This window comes from Dendrobates tinctorius, unplaced genomic scaffold, assembly GCF_039654945.1.
Source record: "Dendrobates tinctorius isolate UK_male_01 unplaced genomic scaffold, ASM3965494v1 ptg000001l, whole genome shotgun sequence".
NCBI lineage: Eukaryota > Metazoa > Chordata > Amphibia > Anura > Dendrobatidae > Dendrobates > Dendrobates tinctorius.
In genome coordinates this window covers 5,382,644-5,402,781 of record NW_027361669.1, presented here as the reverse complement: position 1 = coordinate 5,402,781, position 20,138 = coordinate 5,382,644, and the positions used below count along the sequence as shown (strand labels likewise).

At 45.0% G+C, this 20,138-nt stretch overlaps 1 protein-coding gene across 1 annotated transcript in view; it reads right to left on the bottom strand.

Moving 5' to 3' along the window:
* The window catches only part of CCNI2 (cyclin I family member 2), a 119,681-nt gene extending 104,165 nt beyond the window's left edge, over positions 1 to 15,516 (bottom strand). The window contains exon 1 of the mRNA XM_073557927.1: positions 15,427 to 15,516. The gene's annotated coding sequence lies outside the window, so the exon portion shown is untranslated. The remainder of the gene's footprint in view (positions 1 to 15,426) is intronic.
* Between the last annotated feature and the right edge of the window lie 4,622 nt (positions 15,517 to 20,138).

Below are 20,138 nucleotides of genomic sequence, written 5' to 3'. Positions count from 1 at the left end.
TATTAATATTGAGCTGAATTCATTTAGCCTTCCACAACAGTCATGGTCTCTCATGTGAAAATTAATTGCTGACCCCTGGTTTAGGGTATGTGTCCACAAGACACTTCATTGTCAAAACTTCATCTTAAAACTGTCAATTGCCACAGATGTTTGTCCCTGTGCTTTTTATCAGCAGTGTGTGTGTGGCACCCCCAGGAGTATGGTCGCCACAGTGGCATTGCCTTCCTCCAGGGATAGTGATGTCAGGCTTGGAAGCAATTAAGGGTCTCTCTAGCAGTTAACCGTAACATGCAACGCAGTTCCCACTCCGGGCCAGCAGAGGGAGCTCTGAACCAGAATTGGGGGAGGAGTGCTCTCTGAGGGCCAGGAAGGGAAATGAGGCGTTAGTGTGAGGAGGCCGATGTGTGTAGACGTGGAGAGAGAAGCTGGGAGACTGAGCGGAGTTGAGAGCTCGTTCCCAGCTGGAGCGCATGATCTGGAGCCTGGTCTCCACGGTTGTATGGATACTGAAGGTCCTGCAACAGAAACCAGAGGAATAGGAAGCTGTAAATGCTCTATTCCCACCTAAGACTCGGAGGCACAACAGCAACGGGTGAGCCAAGAGAAGAGATAGAAGGCTACAGATGTCTGCCATACGAGGTAGATCTGAGAGGGAACAAGAAGGAGGAACTTCAGTGTAACACAGTACTGCATGTACCTCAAGTAAGCGCTAGGAAGGAGACTACACAACCTATCTGCATAGATTCCTGAGTTGCTTCCAGGCTAATCAGCTCCTGTTCCATCTGTAATCTGGACCCTGGACTGCACTTGCAAAGTAAAGGTAAAGAAACTACATTCCGCTGTGTCCTTGCCTTCTTTCTGCAACTTCTTCAGCACTGCTACATCTTTGTGCCAGACACTGCACCCTCTTCCCCAACCCCTATTCTCTTCATCTACTCTGCCCTGGGACTACAGCCCTACCTGTGGAGGGCTATAACATCACTGCTGCACCCCACCATCTGTCCCAGAGGATCTGTCTGCAGCGTCGGCTTAACATCTTCACTGCCGAACACCACAGGTGGCGTCACGAATCTTTCACTCAAAAACTTTATTCCATCACCTTAACCCTTTTACATGGGCGCCCAGGGCCACGGACCGGGTCACCGCTGCTGTGACATTCCCCTCTGAGAGACCGAGTACCCCACAGCCCTGGGAGGGCGACCCATGTGGCTAAAAACTACATCACAAAACCACAATTTGGGGTTTGTAAAGGGTGAAATTGACATACAGTGAATTTCACGCTTATAGCTCATTTTAGGCTACAGATTGTGCTGCAGTTTCTGAAAAGTGTGTAGATGTAATTTTGCAAAATCTCATCCACAATGCTTCTGCTGGAATATGCAGAAGATCTCTCCCTCCATCCCTACAATACGAGTCCTGAGCCCTCTTTTTGGGGAGTTTGTATGAAGTGGTGGTCTACCGTACTACTGGCACATATAAACTCTATGAATGAGAATGCCAAGGACTGTACTAAGCTATCAGTCAGCGAAAGTGAGGGCACATTTACCAACTAAGTCGTAGTGAAAGAAAGACAACTTCTAAGTGTAAATACAGGACGGGGCATGCAAAGCCATCCAGCAATAACCCATTGTCCAGCTTGTCGCCTCTGCGCCAACGCTATCGTTCCTTGTGTTCACTTCCCCCCCAAAAAAGATTTTATGCACATATGAATTTTTTGCACAAATTTTAGTGGAAAGTGTGACTTGTTGTGAAGAATTTGGCACTAACCAGTAAAAGAGTACATTACAAATAAAGAAAAAGTGACTTAAAGAAATATATTGCACAGCTAAGCTCTAATTCATCAGCATGGGGTAAATGAGACACATGAGTAGGTCCCTAACCAGATAACCATGCTTACAACTACGGTGGGGCACCCTAATCGTGGGTAAAGGGAACCTCAGGAGATGACCATGCTGTTATGGAAAATAAATCTCTACGCAAAGGCCAAGACTGTTAATAACGCAATATGGAGACCATATAGTGGTAGATCCCAGTCAAGCAGAACATATAATCCAGTTATAGATAGTGACTTACAACTGATGTTCCTTTTCATTGATTTATTCAGTTTTCCTATCTTTTCCATCTGCCCAGACTGCCATAACAACTTATTCCTGCCTTGACTCATTGGCAGAGTTTACAACAACACTTCTCACATTTTTATCACTGTCTTCATCTATTTCCAGCCTACACAAAGTCCTTGCCCTACTGTTAGCCCAATGCTGACTCTTTTTCTGCCAAAATAGTCCCTGTTAATGGACCTCCTGTTTGGCACAAAAACAGTGCTCCTCTTAGTGCCCCACATAATAATTCCCATTTGTGCCATCTAGAGGTTAAAATTTCCCCTCCATAAAGTCTTAATGCCATCTGTAAGTGCCCTAGAAAACAGTCTCCAGATTTTTCCCCGTAGAAAGTAATAGTGCCTCCTGTGTGCCCCTTTGACGGTCTCAACAAACTGACCTCTAGGAACAGTAATAATGTCCCCTAAGCAGGGACGGACTGGCCATCTGGCAATTCTGGCAAATGCTAGAAGGGCCTGTGGCCTGTCTGTTCGTGGACTGCCTTGTCTGCTACGTTGTTAATAGAATAGGTGTTCTCAAGACACCCATATTGTTCAGAGTTGTGACAGAGCACAAAGTCACTGACTCTGTAATTTACCCCAAGAGGGCAAAGGTATCATTAGAAATATTGGTCTTGTGGTAAATCTTGCTTTCCTCCATCCAGGGTAATATTAGTAATATATCCCAACTGATGCTTGGAGACAGGAACAACATGGGCCTGTGTGATTGCAAATGCCAGGGCTGAATTTCAGTCCCAGGCCATACCTGCCCCTAAGACACCCCCACGTACAGTAATAATGTCCCAAGTACCCCTATGTACAGTCATAATGTCCTCGGAGTCCCCCCTGTACATCTCTCCTATACAGCACCCTATACTCAGTATAATGCCCCCACACTGTATGATGACCCCAAACAGTAATCCTCACACAGTGCAATGCCTCCAAAGCCTGCCTATTCACAGTATAAACCACCCAAGCCCCACCTATACACAACATAATAACCTAAAGCTCTCCTATACAGTATAATGCTTCCAAAGTCCCGTATACACAGTATAAAACCACAAGCCCCGCCTATACACAATATAGTACCCACAGCTCTCCTATACAGTATGATGCCCCACCAGCACACCTCACATAACATAGTGTCCCAAGAACCCACCTATACCTAGGATAAGGCCACCAAAGCACCCCTATACACAGTATAATGTACACAAAACCACCCTATACGGCATAATTTCCAGCACAGTGGCTCGGTGGTTAGCACTGCAACCTTGCAGTGCTGGCGTCCTGGATTCAAATCTCACAAAGAACAACATCTGCAAGGAGTTTGTATGTTTTCCCCGTTTTTGCGTGGGTTTCCTCCGGGTACTCCGGTTTCCTCCCACATTCCAAAGACATACTGATAGGGAATTTAGATTGTGAGCCCCATCGGGGATAGTGCCAATAATGTCTGTAAAGCGCTGTGGATTTAGTGGCGCTATATAAATGAGTAAAATTTAAAAAATAATGCCCTTTCACCCATTAAGGACCAAGCCACTTTGTAGGTTAATGACCAGGCCTTAATTTTGAAATCTGACCAGTGTCATTTTATGTGGTTATAACTCTGGAACGCTTCAACGTATCCCACTGATTCTGAGAAAAAATTTTTCGTGACATATTGTACTTTACACCCCCGGAAGAAGCAGGCGGCGAAACGCGTGTCGGGGTGAGAGGACGTCACGAGCACAAGTCTCCATTCAGCGGTAAACACATTTTATTATACATTTGTTATTGTGGGCACACAAGAATCCCACAATTCAATTAAGAAGTGGAAATCAGAGTTTTTGAAGCTAAAATCACATAATTTTATTAAATCAAAAATTAAAATACAAAGTATATACAACTTAATGGCCTGAGGTGTACAAAAACAACATAGTCAGACTATTTATGTGACTTAATCAACATAGGTCAGCAGTCTTATTAAGAAACTGACATAAAAAGTCAATGCTTCCTGCTGCCATAGACAAGTAAAAGCACACATGCAAATAGTAACTGCCCATCTGACTGCGTAAGATGCTTCACATGAATGCCTAAAATGGCCAGAAATTGAATGTGACATTATAATCAAACTGCACTTACATGTTGTGATTGAAACCGCTACTCAGGCCAGCCGCCCCTACGCACGTTACGCCGTGGCTTCCTCAGGAGGCGTCTGGTGGGGCATCATACTGTATAGGAGAGCTTTAGGTTATTATGTTGTGTATAGGTGGGGCTTGGGTGGTTTATACTGTGAATAGGCAGGCTTTGGAGGCATTGCACTGTGTGAGGATTACTGTTTGGGGTCATCATACAGTGTGGGGGCATTATACTGAGTATAGGGCGCTGTATAGGAGAGATGTACAGGGGGGACTCCGAGGACATTATGACTGTACATAGGGGTACTTGGGACATTATTACTGTACGTGGGGGTGTCTTAGGGGCAGGTATGGCCTGGGACTGAAATTCAGCCCTGGCATTTGCAATCACACAGGCCCATGTTGTCCCTGTCTCCAAGCATCAGTTGGGATATATTACTAATATTACCCTGGATGGAGGAAAGCAAGATTTACCACAAGACCAATATTTCTAATGATACCTTTGCCCTCTTGGGGTAAATTACAGAGTCAGTGACTTTGTGCTCTGTCACAACTCTGAACAATATGGGTGTCTTGAGAACACCTATTCTATTAACAACGTAGCAGACAAGGCAGTCCACGAACAGACAGGCCACAGGCCCTTCTAGCATTTGCCAGAATTGCCAGATGGCCAGTCCGTCCCTGCTTAGGGGACATTATTACTGTTCCTAGAGGTCAGTTTGTTGAGACCGTCAAAGGGGCACACAGGAGGCACTATTACTTTCTACGGGGAAAAATCTGGAGACTGTTTTCTAGGGCACTTACAGATGGCATTAAGACTTTATGGAGGGGAAATTTTAACCTCTAGATGGCACAAATGGGAATTATTATGTGGGGCACTAAGAGGAGCACTGTTTTTGTGCCAAACAGGAGGTCCATTAACAGGGACTATTTTGGCAGAAAAAGAGTCAGCATTGGGCTAACAGTAGGGCAAGGACTTTGTGTAGGCTGGAAATAGATGAAGACAGTGATAAAAATGTGAGAAGTGTTGTAAACTCTGCCAATGAGTCAAGGCAGGAATAAAGGGCATGTCACACTAAGAGATATCGCTAGCAATATCGCTATAACTAGTGACGTTATAGCGATATTGCTAGCGATATCTCTGTGTCTGATACTTACCAGCGACCGGCTCCCCCGCTGCTTATCGCTGATCGCGCGAGAACGTTCAGGACTGTTTCTCGTCGTCAGCTTCCTGTGGCGCTTCCTGCTGTGAGGACGAGCGACGCGTGGAGCCGGGCGGGAGGACGCAGGATCGCCTGGTGTGACAGGTAAGTAGCGATCCCCGTCCCCAGCGATGTCGCTAGTGAGATCTGCCTGTGTGGCAGCTCACTAGCGACCACTTAGCGATGTACCAGCGATCCTGACCGCGTCATATCGCTGGTCGGGATCGCTGGTACATCGCTAAGTGTGACAGTACCTTAAGTTGTTATGGCAGTCTGGGCAGATGGAAAAGATAGGAAAACTGAATAAATCAATGAAAAGGAACATCAGTTGTAAGTCACTATCTATAACTGGATTATATGTTCTGCTTGACTGGGATCTACCACTATATGGTCTCCATATTGCGTTATTAACAGTCTTGGCCTTTGCGTAGAGATTTATTTTCCATAACAGCATGGTCATCTCCTGAGGTTCCCTTTACCCACGATTAGGGTGCCCCACCGTAGTTGTAAGCATGGTTATCTGGTTAGGGACCTACTCATGTGTCTCATTTACCCCATGCTGATGAATTAAAGCTTAGCTGTGCAATATATTTCTTTAAGTCACTTTTTCTTTATTTGTAATGTACTCTTTTACTGGTTAGTGCCAAATTCTTCACAACAAGTCACACTTTCCACTAAAATTTGTGCAAAAAATTCATATGTGCATAAAATCTTTTTTTGGGGGGGAAGTGAACACAAGGAACGATAGCGTTGGCGCAGAGGCGACAAGCTGGACAATGGGTTATTGCTGGATGGCTTTGCATGCCCCGTCCTGTATTTACACTTAGAAGTTGTCTTTCTTTCACTACGACTTAGTTGGTAAATGTGCCCTCACTTTCGCTGACTGATAGCTTAGTACAGTCCTTGGCATTCTCATTCATAGAGTTTATATGTGCCAGTAGTACGGTAGACCACCACTTCATTCAAACTCCCCAAAAAGAGGGCTCAGGACTCGTATTGTAGGGATGGAGGGAGAGATCTTCTGCATATTCCAGCAGAAGCATTGTGGATGAGATTTTGCAAAATTACATCTACACACTTTTCAGAAACTGCAGCACAATCTGTAGCCTAAAATGAGCTATAAGCTTGAAATTCACTGTATGTCAATTTCACCCTTTACAAACCCCAAATTGTGGTTTTGTGATGTAGTTTTTAGCCACATGGGTCGCCCTCCCAGGGCTGTGGGGTACTCGGTCTCTCAGAGGGGAATGTCACAGCAGCGGTGACCCGGTCCATGGCCCTGGGCGCCCATGTAAAAGGGTTAAGGTGATGGAATAAAGTTTTTGAGTGAAAGATTCGTGACGCCACCTGTGGTGTTCGGCAGTGAAGATGTTAAGCCGACGCTGCAGACAGATCCTCTGGGACAGATGGTGGGGTGCAGCAGTGATGTTATAGCCCTCCACAGGTAGGGCTGTAGTCCCAGGGCAGAGTAGATGAAGAGAATAGGGGTTGGGGAAGAGGGTGCAGTGTCTGGCACAGAGATGTAGCAGTGCTGAAGAAGTTGCAGAAAGAAGGCAAGGACACAGCGGAATGTAGTTTCTTTACCTTTACTTTGCAAGTGCAGTCCAGGGTCCAGATTACAGATGGAACAGGAGCTGAATAGCCTGGAAGCAACTCAGGAATCTATGCAGATAGGTTGTGTAGTCTCCTTCCTAGCGCTTACTTGAGGTACATGCAGTACTGTGTTACACTGAAGTTCCTCCTTCTTGTTCCCTCTCAGATCTACCTCGTATGGCAGACATCTGTAGCCTTCTATCTCTTCTCTTGGCTCACCCGTTGCTGTTGTGCCTCCGAGTCTTAGGTGGGAATAGAGCATTTACAGCTTCCTATTCCTCTGGTTTCTGTTGCAGGACCTTCAGTATCCATACAACCGTGGAGACCAGGCTCCAGATCATGAGCTCCAGCTGGGAACGAGCTCTCAACTCCGCTCAGTCTCCCAGCTTCTCTCTCCACGTCTACACACATCGGCCTCCTCACACTAACGCCTCATTTCCCTTCCTGGCCCTCAGAGAGCACTCCTCCCCCAATTCTGGTTCAGAGCTCCCTCTGCTGGCCCGGAGTGGGAACTGTGTTGCATGTTATGGTTAACTGCTAGAGAGACCCTTAATTGCTTCCAAGCCTGACATCACTATCCCTGGAGGAAGGCAATGCCACTGTGGCGACCATACTCCTGGGGGTGCCACACACACACTGCTGATAAAAAGCACAGGGACAAACATCTGTTTCAATTGACAGTTTTAAGATGAAGTTTTGACAATGAAGTGTCTTGTGGACACATACCCTAAACCAGGGGTCAGCAATTAATTTTCACATGAGAGACCATGACTGTTGTGGAAGGCTAAATGAATTCAGCTCAATATTAATATCAAAATATGAATTATAATTATTTTACAGTAATGTTAACTGTATGACTTAATAATGAGCAGAATATGCTGACACCCTATATATTGTATGAGCACACACACAACCCCCTAAATACCACATAGCCTATGATATACTGTATGTGCCCCACATAGACTCTAATATACAGTACGTGTCCCACATAACACCCTTATAGGCAGCATGTGCCTCATGTAGCCCCCTATATACAGCATGAGCTCCACATTGCCTCTTATATACAGCATGTACCCAACGTAGCCTCCGATATACAGCATGTTCCCCACGTAGCACCTCTATATACAACATGAGCTCACATAGCCCCTATACGTATATAGCATGAGTCCCACACCTAGTGTCATGGGGTTACCGTGAAAGTGTGCAGCCAGACGACTGCAGCGTCTGATTGCTCCTACTCCGGCACTGAGAAAAAGCACTTCTTCATTTTAAATGTGTTTACTTCTTCTGTCAGAACAGGGTTTAATCGCCATGTTGTAAATCCCTGTGTTCATAGCTGAGCTTGGTTAGCCACTCCTTTCCCCTTTATAATCTGGGCTCTGTTACTAATCCTTGTCAGAGCAAGCATTTGCTGCATGGCTAACGGTGGGAGAGGAGCACATATGAGAAGGAGAGATTTAGGAGTTATCAGTGACTGTTGCTTGGCTTGTGTGTGTGGTAATTCTTTATCCTTCTCTATTTTGGATTATTATTTATTTTGGTTTATACGGCTACCTTCACACCTCGGTGCATTCCTCTGTTACATGTGAGTGAATATTTTGTGTGCCTGGAGTTTTCTGTTAACCCTTGTTTGTGTTGCTTTGTTTGTCGGGTTGGTGTACTGCGGTGCCCAGTAGCGCCCCCTTCGCCCTGGGTGGGGGAAGAGAACAGACGGAGGGCTAACTTATGACATATGGCAAAGGTGGAGGCACCAGCACTGTCACCTTCAAAGTTATCCCAGGGAGCAGGGCGAACTAGGGCGCCCCCTAGTGTTAGGGACAGGGAAGGAGCCCCTGGTCCTGGGTCACCCGACAGCTGTGTCATGACACATAGCCTATTATATGCAGCATGTGTCCCACATAGCCTCTTATATGCTGCATGTGCCTCACATAGCCTCTTATATACAATATGAGCCCCACATAGCCTCTTATATACACCTTGAGCCCCACATAGCCTATTATACACAGCATGAGCCCCACATAGCCCCCTGTATATAGAATGAGCTCCATATAACTTGTTATAAACAGCATGAGCCTCACATAGTCTCATACATACAGCATGAGCCCCACAATGCCCCCTATATACATGCAAATATCCCATACACAAAAAAAATACAACAGCACATACTCTGCTGCACTGTTTCTTTGCAATGCACAGCTGACGCGACAAAATGATGTAATCACGACTGATTGGTGGAAGATGTCCTCTACCAATGTATTCATCGCTGTCTGCATCCAGAATATGCGGCGAGTGGTGACCACGGGCAGGGGAGGGCACAGTGCAGCTCGTGGGCCACTTTTTCAGCCCTTCGACTGTCTCGGTCCGCTGGTCGGGCAGGAACAACCAGAGTGGTGGATGTGGCCCATGGGCCACACTTTGCCCAGGTAGCACCCAGTGCTATACAAATAGACAGCCTATTGATAGCACACTAATGATATGTGAGAATCAGGCAGTGCTTGGGTGTTGCTGCATTTAGAAGTTTTCGAATTAACCTAGTATCACTATCACAAGTATTATGGGCACTGACCAGTCCCTGGGTGATGTAAAACTTGTCTAGAACATTAGATTAGTCTTACCTCCCAATGTTGAAAGATACTGTGGCAATTTCAATTTTACATTAAGTCACTTCCTTAACCTCACATAGTCCTCTATAAGTGCCCACACAGAAATATTTCTCCTAGTGAAGCCCATTGTGTCTCTCATACTATACAATACACTCAAAGTACATTCCTCAACACATAGTATAATACTCCCATAACACATTCTTCCTACAAAGTATGAAGCTCCCACAGTACATTGCCCCACATCCCCCCACACACATTATGTCTGCACAGCACCCATACAGTATGATGCATCCACAGACATCCCATCTCACACAGTATGATGTCCTCACAGCCACCCACACACGGTACGATGCCTCAAACAGTATAATGCTTCTTCTGCCCTCCACACACGTACCCTATAATTACCCTATAATTACTCCTCAGACACTGTATGATGCCCCCACAGATTTCCACACACAATATGATTCCACCACAGCTACGCCCTCATAATATGATTTCCCCACAGCCATTCATACTCAGTATGATGCCTCCACATCACCAACACATATTATGATGCTCTCACAGGTCAACACAATCAGTATGATTCTACCATAGCCACACCCAAACAGTATGAAGCCTTCACCGACATTCATACACAGTATGGCACTACCCACACACTCAGTATGATGTCTCAAACAGCCCCAACAGACACAGTATTATATCCCCCAAACCACCCCACATAGAGTAATGCCCCCAATATATGACTCCATGACCCCTTCACATACAGTACAATATACTTATCTATCCTCAGCCACCGGCACAGTATAATGCAACCACATACTTCCGCACAGTATGAAGACCCTACAACTCTCCACACAAAGTATGATGCCACTACAGTCCCCACACAATATGAATACCCCTAAAGCCTTCTGAAACACATTGATGCCCAACAACCCCTCACACAGTATGATACCTCACCAGCCTCCACACACTATGAATGATGAGCCCACAGTCCCCCACACAGAGTAAGATCCCCCCAATATGATGCACTGTCACCCTTCCACATACAGTATGACGCCAGCCACCCACAATTGCACTCCACAGTATCATGACCCCACAGCCCTCCAACACAGTATAATGACCCCCACAGTCTCTTACACAGTATGATGAGTTTACAGCCCCCCATTTTGTATGATGACCCCACAACTTTTGATAATAACACCCACATACAGGCCCTCAAATACAGTATGATTAGTCCACAGTATGATAGGTCCACAGTGCACCTCCAAACGGTATTATGCTCCTACAGATCCTCCACACAGTATGATGCCCCCATAGATCCTTCTCCACACAGTTTGATTACTCTCTTGCTCTCCACACACAGTATGATGCCTCCTCAGCCTGGCTACACAGTAAGATGCCTACACAGTTCCCCACACAGTATGATGCAGCCTCAACTCCCTCCCCCCCCACACACACACACACACAGCATATTGACCTTGCAGCCCTGCCACACAGTTTGATGGCAATTTAAAAAAAAAAATGAAAAAAAAACATAAGTCATATCAGTAAATTAGAATAATTAACAAAAACACCTGCAATGGCTTCCTAAGCATTTAAAAAGGTCCCTTAGTCTGTTTCAGTAGGCTCCACAATCATGGGGAAGACTGATGACTTGACAGATGTCCAGAAGGCAGTCATTGACACAATCCACAAAGAGGGTAAGCCACAAAAGGTCATAGCTAAAGACGCTGGCTGTTCACATAGTGCTGTATCCAAGCAGATCAATGGAAAGTTGAGTGGAATGAAAAAGCGAGGTAGAAAAAGGTGCACAAGCAACGATGATAACCGCAGCCTTGAAAGGATTGTTAAGAAAAGGCCATTTAAAAATTTGGGGGAGATTCACATGGTGTGGACTGCTGCTGGAGTCATTGTTTCAAGAGCCACCACACACAGACGTATCCAGGACAAAGGCTACAAGTGTCGCATTCCTTGTGTCAAGCCAATCATGACCAATAGACAACGCCAGAAGTGTCTTACCTGGGCCAATGAGAAAAAGAACTGGACTGATGTCAGTGGTCCAAGGTGTTGTTTTCATATGAAAGTAAATTTTGCATTTCATTTGATAATCAAGGTCCCAGAGTCTGGAGGAACAGTGGAGAGGCCCCAATCCAAGCTGCTTGAGGTCTAGTGTGAAGTTTCCACAATCGGTGATGGTTTCAGGAGCCATGTCATCTGCTGGTGTAGGTCCACTGTGTTTCATCAAGACCAAAGTCAGCGCAGCCATCTACCAGGAAATTTTAGAGCACTTCATGCTTCCCTCTGCTGACAAGCTTTTTGGAGATGGGAATTTCATTGTCCAGCAAGACTTGGTACCTGTATACACTGCCAAAAGTATCAATACCTGGTTTAAAAACAACAATATTACTGTGTTTAATTGGCCGGCAAACATGCCTGACCTTAACTCCATAGAGAATCTATGAGAGACACCAGACCCAACAATGCTGAGAAGCTTAAGGCTGATATCAAAGCAACCTTGGAAAATTGCCTAAAAATGCAGCAATAATCAGAGAAGATTGTTATTGTGTAGTTTGGTGTGGACATCTGCAGAAAATAAAAACACAGTATTTCTTCTGCGTGTGAATACGGACTTACAGACACCGAAAAGCCAAATGTCATATAGTTACGCTACATAAAGATGAGAAAGTTCTGGCGGCTCCGACTGTGAATGAAGAAACAAGCAGTAAATCCACAGGCCAGGTGCGTGACCAAGATTTGTTCTTCTTTCTGTTCTTCAGTAGTTAGGGGGGTATGGGGCGTAGTCTGCCACGATTAGTGGTATGCCAATAATAATAATAATTATCTTTATATAGCGCCAACATATTCTGCAGCGCTTTACAGTTTAACAGTTTCATACACAACAGTAACAACTTTAACAATAATACAATAATTAAAGCAAAATAAAACGACCCTGCTCGTGAGAGCTTACAATCTACAATGAGGTGGGGGAGATATAAAGTGCAGGTGTGTATTTACAATGATGTTCCAGCCATTTTGAGGGATTGGGGGATAGATAGAGATACTGAATGAGCTGCACACACTTACACATGAAATGACTTTGATTATTGAACCTGATAGGCCGCTCTGAACAAATGTGTTTTGAGGGAGCGCCTAAAATTGTGTAAGTTGTGGATAGTCCTAATTTCCTGGGGTAGAACATTCCAGAGGATTGGCACAGCGCGGGAGAAGTCTTGGAGTCGGGAGTGGGAGATGCGGATTAGTGCAGTGGTTAGTCGAAAGTTGTTTGCAGAGCGCAGCGATCGGCTAGGCCGATAGACAGGAATGAGGGAGGAGATGTAAGGGGGTACCGCACTGTGGAGAGCTTTGTGTTTGAGAACAAGTACTTTGAATTGGATCCTATATTGAATGGGCAGCCAGTGTAACAACTGGCAAAGAGTGGACGCATCCGAGTACCGATTAGCCAGATGGACGACCCTCGCTGCTGCATTAAGGATAGACTGGAGAGGGGAAAGTCGAGTGAGGGGGAGGCCAATTAATAGAGCGTTGCAGTAGTCCAGGCGGGAGTGGATCAGGGCGACAGTAAGGGATTTTTTTGTTTCCATGGTGAGAAAAGGGCGGATTCTAGAGATGTTCTTTAGGTGTAAGCGGCATAAGTGGACAAGAGATTGTACATGGGAGGTGAAGGAGAGATTGGTGTCAAACATAACACCCAGACAGCGCGCCTGCTGCCGGGGTGTAATTATTGTGCCACCCACGGAGAGGGGAGAACAAAGAATAACAGTTCATTAATGATCAATCTATAACACAGTATTGCTTACAATGGAAGTATGAAATATAAGAGAAGAACATTCAGTGTAAAGCAGAATTCCTGTTCTCTGGACTGAGTTCACCTTCATTCTGGATTTAATTAGCATAGCAAATCCGTACGTGAAAAAAGACTACTATAATACATACCTATATTTTATTTTGGCACTGTAAGACTTGAGCTGGTGGTGATTACATGGGCACACCATTCACTGATCTTCAAAAATAGATAACTGCAGATTCCAAGGAGTTGGTATAAATGACTAGATCCCCATATTCCAGTGTATTGGTGGTTTACTACCACTGTAACCAGTAGGGTAAATGGAGTTTGATGGGCCCCAGAGCAACATTTGGACCGAGACCCCACCCATCCTGAATTAAACAAATACCATCCTGGTATATGGTTTGGTATATGTCCCTCGTAATACACAGTCCATATCTTTCATATAATATAATGCACAGCCCATAGTCATATATAAATTATAATCCACCCCCTCCCCCATAATATAATGCACTCCATCGTATAATGCACCCCCATAGTCATCCATAAAGTATAACGTACCTCATAATATAATGCACCCCCACAGTCATCCTTAAAGTATAATGCACCCCCATAGTCATCCATAAAATATAATACACCACCATTGATTTAAAAAATGCAACCCGTCACTTGCTGGCCTCCGATTGGTTAACAGCAGGTATTGTGGCGCATGGACCCGATGGGACTGTGCACCGCAATACTTAAACTGGATGTGTTTCCACGGACGCATGTTCAGTTGAAGTTTCTGCTGGCGTTGGCTGACTTGCTGAACCAGGTTGCAGCAGTGACCGCTGCAACCACGGTTGTTACGCTTCTGACTGTAACCTCTTTTGTGACCATTAACCCATATCAAAACATATGAAGGACTTACATTACAGATGTATACATATATATATATATACACACACACAATCGGTTCACAGCTCTTGGAGAATGTACGCAGTATGCTGCTGCAGGTACCGAAATGTGATATCCTGACTTTTCTCAGGAAACCACGTAGGTTTGGAGGCATCTTTAGAAAATCCTATTTATACAAATTTTCTGCTTATAAATTAGTCGTGAAACCACAGAATTTTAGATTTTCAATGGATTCTTCACACTTGCACATGAAAATAAAGATTAATTACAGATGCACAAAACTGATATTGTTTTACAAACATTTACATTTTGTCTTTTGTCCATTCATTTAAATGGTTTTTTTTCTAGAATGTCTTTGGTCTACATCATTTTTTCCCATCCAAAAACTTGTAGGAGAGAGAACAGACACTTCCGCATTATTTTTAACTACATTACAGTATATGGGAAATAGATCGTAAGCAATGCAAAATAGATAATAAAGTTTCAGTTGTTAAGTAGATAACTTTAGAAATAGAAACTTTGTTTTATGATTGATATCCAAGTAGTATCAGTGTGCATCCTTTCCATTTTTTGATCCAACTCGATTACAAAATGGATCCTCAATGGAAAAGCAAATATAACAGAATTTTTTTCACAAAAAATTGACTTCTATTTTGCTAAAATGTAAATCCATTGGGATCGCTGTTCTCCAAATAGCCGAGGTTCTCAGCTCCAGGCCCCATATCTATTTTGAGAATGGAGTCTCCAGAGCTGACTGGTGAAGAGTTTGCCCTTTTCAGAAAGAGAATGAATGGAAAGGTTGCCAGGCACCTTCAGACTTTAATTCTTGGCCTAGATTCGGTCAGTGAAAAAAGGTGCTTCTCCTATAGAAAAGCCATTAATATCTAATATGGTAAAATAATACCAAAAGGGTTGTCTGGGATTAAAAAAAAAAAACAACTAATTACCCTCAGTAGATTGATTTGGCTTTGGTCCCAGAGCTGGGATCTGAAGCACATAATCATTTTTGAAAGTTCTGACATTTCATCCAACAGTCCATACAATGCAGTTCCCAAGATCTCGGCGTGAGATACCGAGCTCCAAAGTAGCTACAAATGCTATGTGTAACAATTCCTACCTGACTGCTCAGTGAAGAACCTTCTTTTCAATCTGATACATATCAAGATTGTAGACTTCATCAGACTAAAAGCAAAACTGGTTGCCCAAGATGTCACCATTGTAACAACATAGAGCAGGGATGTGGGAGTGACTAATATGACATATATCATTGTGATGAAATTTTAGTTATTAGGGTTGTCCACACCTATTAATCATTCTCCGCTGAGCATATGACTAAAATACACACCTGAAAATTGACATTCCTTTATATGTATACTATCATCATGGTAATGTGTCTTCAGTGTATGCAGCACTGTCATCTCACCGGACCGCCATGTTTGTTTTATTGCTACTGTCACCACCCCGAAGATGTCTTGATTCTGTAATTGAGGCGGTGGGTGCAGAAGGAATGTGGACAGAAGATGCAGTGTGGCGTTAAAGAAGCTGCAGTCGCTTGTCTATGACCGTTAATGAAACGGGATGTCATCAGTGGATGGCAGTAATAGAAGCTGTGGTAAGTGACCTCAGCACCACCCCTTGATGTTTTGTTTCATGTTGGAAAATGAAGCAGTCGGGGTGACAGCAGCCCCAACACCCTAATGATGGTTAGTTAGAGAATATCCAGGGCATGCTGAAAAACTCAAACCAATCGTCATTGAAAGTAAGAAAACAAAACAGACAGAAAGTTAGAGAGGTAACAATTGAGAATTTTAATTGAAGTATATCAGAAAAATGATTAGATTATTGAATTAAATAGATATAAAGGGTAAAATTCACTTGGTTTTGGACAAACACCCTTCAATTCTGTAAGAGTAATATAACCCATCTAATATCAGTTATCTCAAAAATTGTCAACCTGCAGCTCTGAGTGTATTTCTCCACTGAATACATTTATTATCTTTCCACTATATGATTACTGGTTGTCCATCTCCAGTAGGCATATACACTCGAAAATGATGTACAACAGAACATACATTGACTCTGGAGGCAACATTACAGTCTATGTTGGTGCATACATCGGAATCCCATTGTCAGGACTCGGTTGCCCTGTGACCCGGGACTAGGGGCTCCTACCCTGTCCCTAACACTAGGAGGCGCCCTAGCTCGCCCTATTCCCTGGGTTACTTCTGAAGATGAAGATGCCAGGGCCACGTACCTTGCCTTATTTCCTGTATCCACCCTCCGTCTGTACCCTTCCCCCACCGAAGGAAAGGAGGAGCAGCCGTGCACTGCAGTACACCAACCAGATGAACAAGGCAACACGAACAGGGGCAACTGAAAATGAAAATACCAGGCATACAAATATTCACTCACATATAGCAGAGGAATGGACTGGGGAGTGGAGGATGGGGAAAAACCAAAGTAGGAGAAGGCAAGGGAAATATCACACTTACAAACCCAAGCAACAGTCACAGATAAACCAACCAAATGCTTTCTCATATAACCAATAACTTCTATACTCCCAGCCATGCAGGATAAGCTAGCGCTGAGATATGGAATCTAGAAAATGACCTATAATAAAAGAATGCATTATCTCTGAACCTAGCCGAGCACATAATCAGAATCGGCATTCCTTTTCCCACATGCCCATGCCATTTAGCCACCTCCAGAACCCTGTGTTATGGAGTTATAAAGCATAGCTACCAGGAATTATATACAGTAGCCGTATCTGGTCTCCCCTCACAGATAAAATCCAGCGTAACCCAGTGGCAGCGCCGCTGACCCATTTGGAGCTACAGGCGGAATGTTATGGTTATCCAAGGTTCCAACTGGAAAATCATACTCTCAGATATGGGAGGAGGGAGGCGGCCCAGCCCAGGGGTGGGCGCCGAATGTGGGAGGGAGCAGCCTAGGAGATATTAGGCAGCCCCTCATTTTGGACTTAGTTTTACAACTGGCTGGAAGACTGATACCTGACGCAGCCAGAGGGAATCACATAACTAAGATCTGGACCTGTGATCCACCAGCGTCCAGATCTTCACATGCTACATAACACGGTAATTGTAACCTATCTGCACCCTACCCTTGTACTACACTCTTGACTAAATACTTGAATATCTGTCCTTGTAAATATTGTGGTGTAGTAACCACTATGTCTGCTAGGGGGTGCTGTGTGGAGGTTCCAAGGGAGAGGATGAGTGGCAGAATCCTGAAGGATGATTGTGTATCTCAAAGGGGGTGGCTTTGAGATGGAGACTTAGTTATGCGTATTGATCAGCAATGGTATTGCTGAGGTGTTATTTCAAGGTATAAGGGAGAAGTCTCTAGGTAACTTGGGAGTTGGGCGGGCCAGTTACCTACAAACCCACCCAGGGGTGTGTCTGACAACGCCTGTAGTAAAAGACTATGTGAGGGTGTGAAGGACCTGGGATGAGGTCATAGTCACGTGACCCGGTGGGTGTGGCTATAGACCATATAATGTGGCCAGGGTAGGTCACATGTGGTGAATGCTGGGACCTGGTTGGTCCAGTGTGAAAGGTCCTGCAGAGATGGAATTTCCTGCCTGACAGCACGTGTGAAGTGGCTGGAAGCAATGGCAATGTGTGCCTGAGAGTTCCCTGGAGGGAACGAACGTGTGCGGAATGCTGCAGCCGCATGAGGAACCCTGACGTGGGTGAGATAATTGTGAGGCTAAGTGAGCCTGCGTACTGGACATTGATAATAAGAGTGAAGCATTATAATGGATGCTATGCTGGTAATGTTATTAAGTGAACTTTCTGTTGCTGATGTGGTTTATGAGGCGTGAATAAACCACAAGGACTGTATGATTTGATGGAAAATCCGTGCCGGAACTGGTTTTTGTTCGCTGCAAGCGAGAATCCCCTAAGTAAATGACACGCTACTTCACAATATATATCTGTATATTTCTAGTGCGCCTTTCGGTGATTAAATATAAAATTAATCTTGGGCTGCGCTTTTATCTCAATACACGAATCCCCACATCCGCACGCTCCGTTGGTTATTATACGCTACCCGGGTTGGTTTCTGACCTTATATAAGCCTGCTGTCGGACTGGGCTTATATCGAACGAGGAACTCGTGGCAGCTTACCGTACTGTGCTAGTAAGGAGCCCTGACATTGACGGCCGGGAGGTTTCTATACCGTATATATCCCCAGCCTGGACTGGTGATGTATATCCCCCCTCACTGGGAGCGCCTCAATAACTCGCACTTATAAGGGAAGCCTTTCCGGCGACTATTTGCCCTCGGAGCAGTTTCCTGGCTGACCTGGGGCAAGTGGTGGCACCAGAGAGCCGATCCCTGCTGGGTCCTTCTCTCTCATCCCCAGAGGTAAGTGAAGGCGACACACCCCTTTCCCTGTGCGATCCAATATGTGTCAGCCACAACCCAGATTACATAGGGGATATAGGACTGGCTAACCGAGCTCAGCTGAGAGCTCAGACTCTCAGAGCGCCCAACATGTTTTATTAACCCCTGTACTGTCAAATGAAATTCACACAGTTTAAAAAAAAGGTGAAGTGCTTCTTATCAGCGCAGGAGTAGGAGCAATCAGACACCGCGGTCTTCTGGCATCTCTCTGTCGCGGTAACCCCATGACACCCAACTTGCGGGGGGGTTGGGGTCTGACTAGTGATGAGCAAGCATGCTTGCCACTGCACGATACTTGATCGAGTATTGCTGATACTCGAGCTCCATGCTTGAGTCTACGCCCCGCATGTTTGGCGCCTGTTAGACAGCCAAAAAACATGCAGGGATTGCCCTCCATAAACGATATTGCCATAGCCATGTTAGCTACTGGCATTATTGTGATTGGCTGGCCGCATCACATCATGGGGTCTTAAATAAGTCGATGGTCGACACTCTGCCCTCAGGAAGCAGTTTAAGGAGAGTTGTTAAAGGAGGGAAAGCATAGTTTAGAGCAGAATTTATTGCCTTACAGTCCTTATATAGGTATACTGCTGCTGCAACCTAAAAACAACAGTCCTTCTCAGGGCTACATATTTTGCTTTCTCTAGTGAAACTGTTGTTACCTGCATTCAGTGGAGGGATAGTTTTGGATTAGAGGCATCTAGGCGGGGTTTAATATTGCTATTGCAGCGCTTGTATACCGCTGCTGTACCGTTAAAAAGAAAAAGTGCTTTTCAGGGCTACCTATTTTCTTTTCCCTATTAATACTGAAAGTATGCAAGCACATATACCTAAAATGCACAAGGTGTTCGGTAAGGGACTGGGAAGTGGACATGCTGCTGATGGTGCATGCAGAGGCTGAGGCCATGAGCCAGGTGAAACTGCTTGCTGTGGGAGCACAACACACTAATCTATGAGACCTAACTTCCTGTTCCACTTGCAGGGGGTGCAGGACACCACTCTTGAAGAACAGTGCGAACAGATGGTTGTTTGGATGGCAAATAATGCTTCCAGTATGTTTTTGTAACGGATTTGGTGGTGGAACCACAGTGGCAGGGACAAAGGAATTCCTAGAGGGGAGTAACTAGGAGCCTCACCTTATCCGACCTCATACACAGCAGCTTATGATACCGTGATTCGAGGAGAGAAAAGGAGGTGGACCAGGTGCTACATCAGGACAGACCTTGAGTAGATGCAGCTGATCCCCTAGAGACAGGTAGCTGGGACAGCCCGAAGGAAGGTACAGTAGATACAGGCAGGCGCTGTAAGAACATGGGAACCACGGACGCAGACGGGAGCGACTGATGTACAGATGAACACTGGCAGGTGGGGCTGGACTGGCCTAAATGGAGCCGAGCGCTGG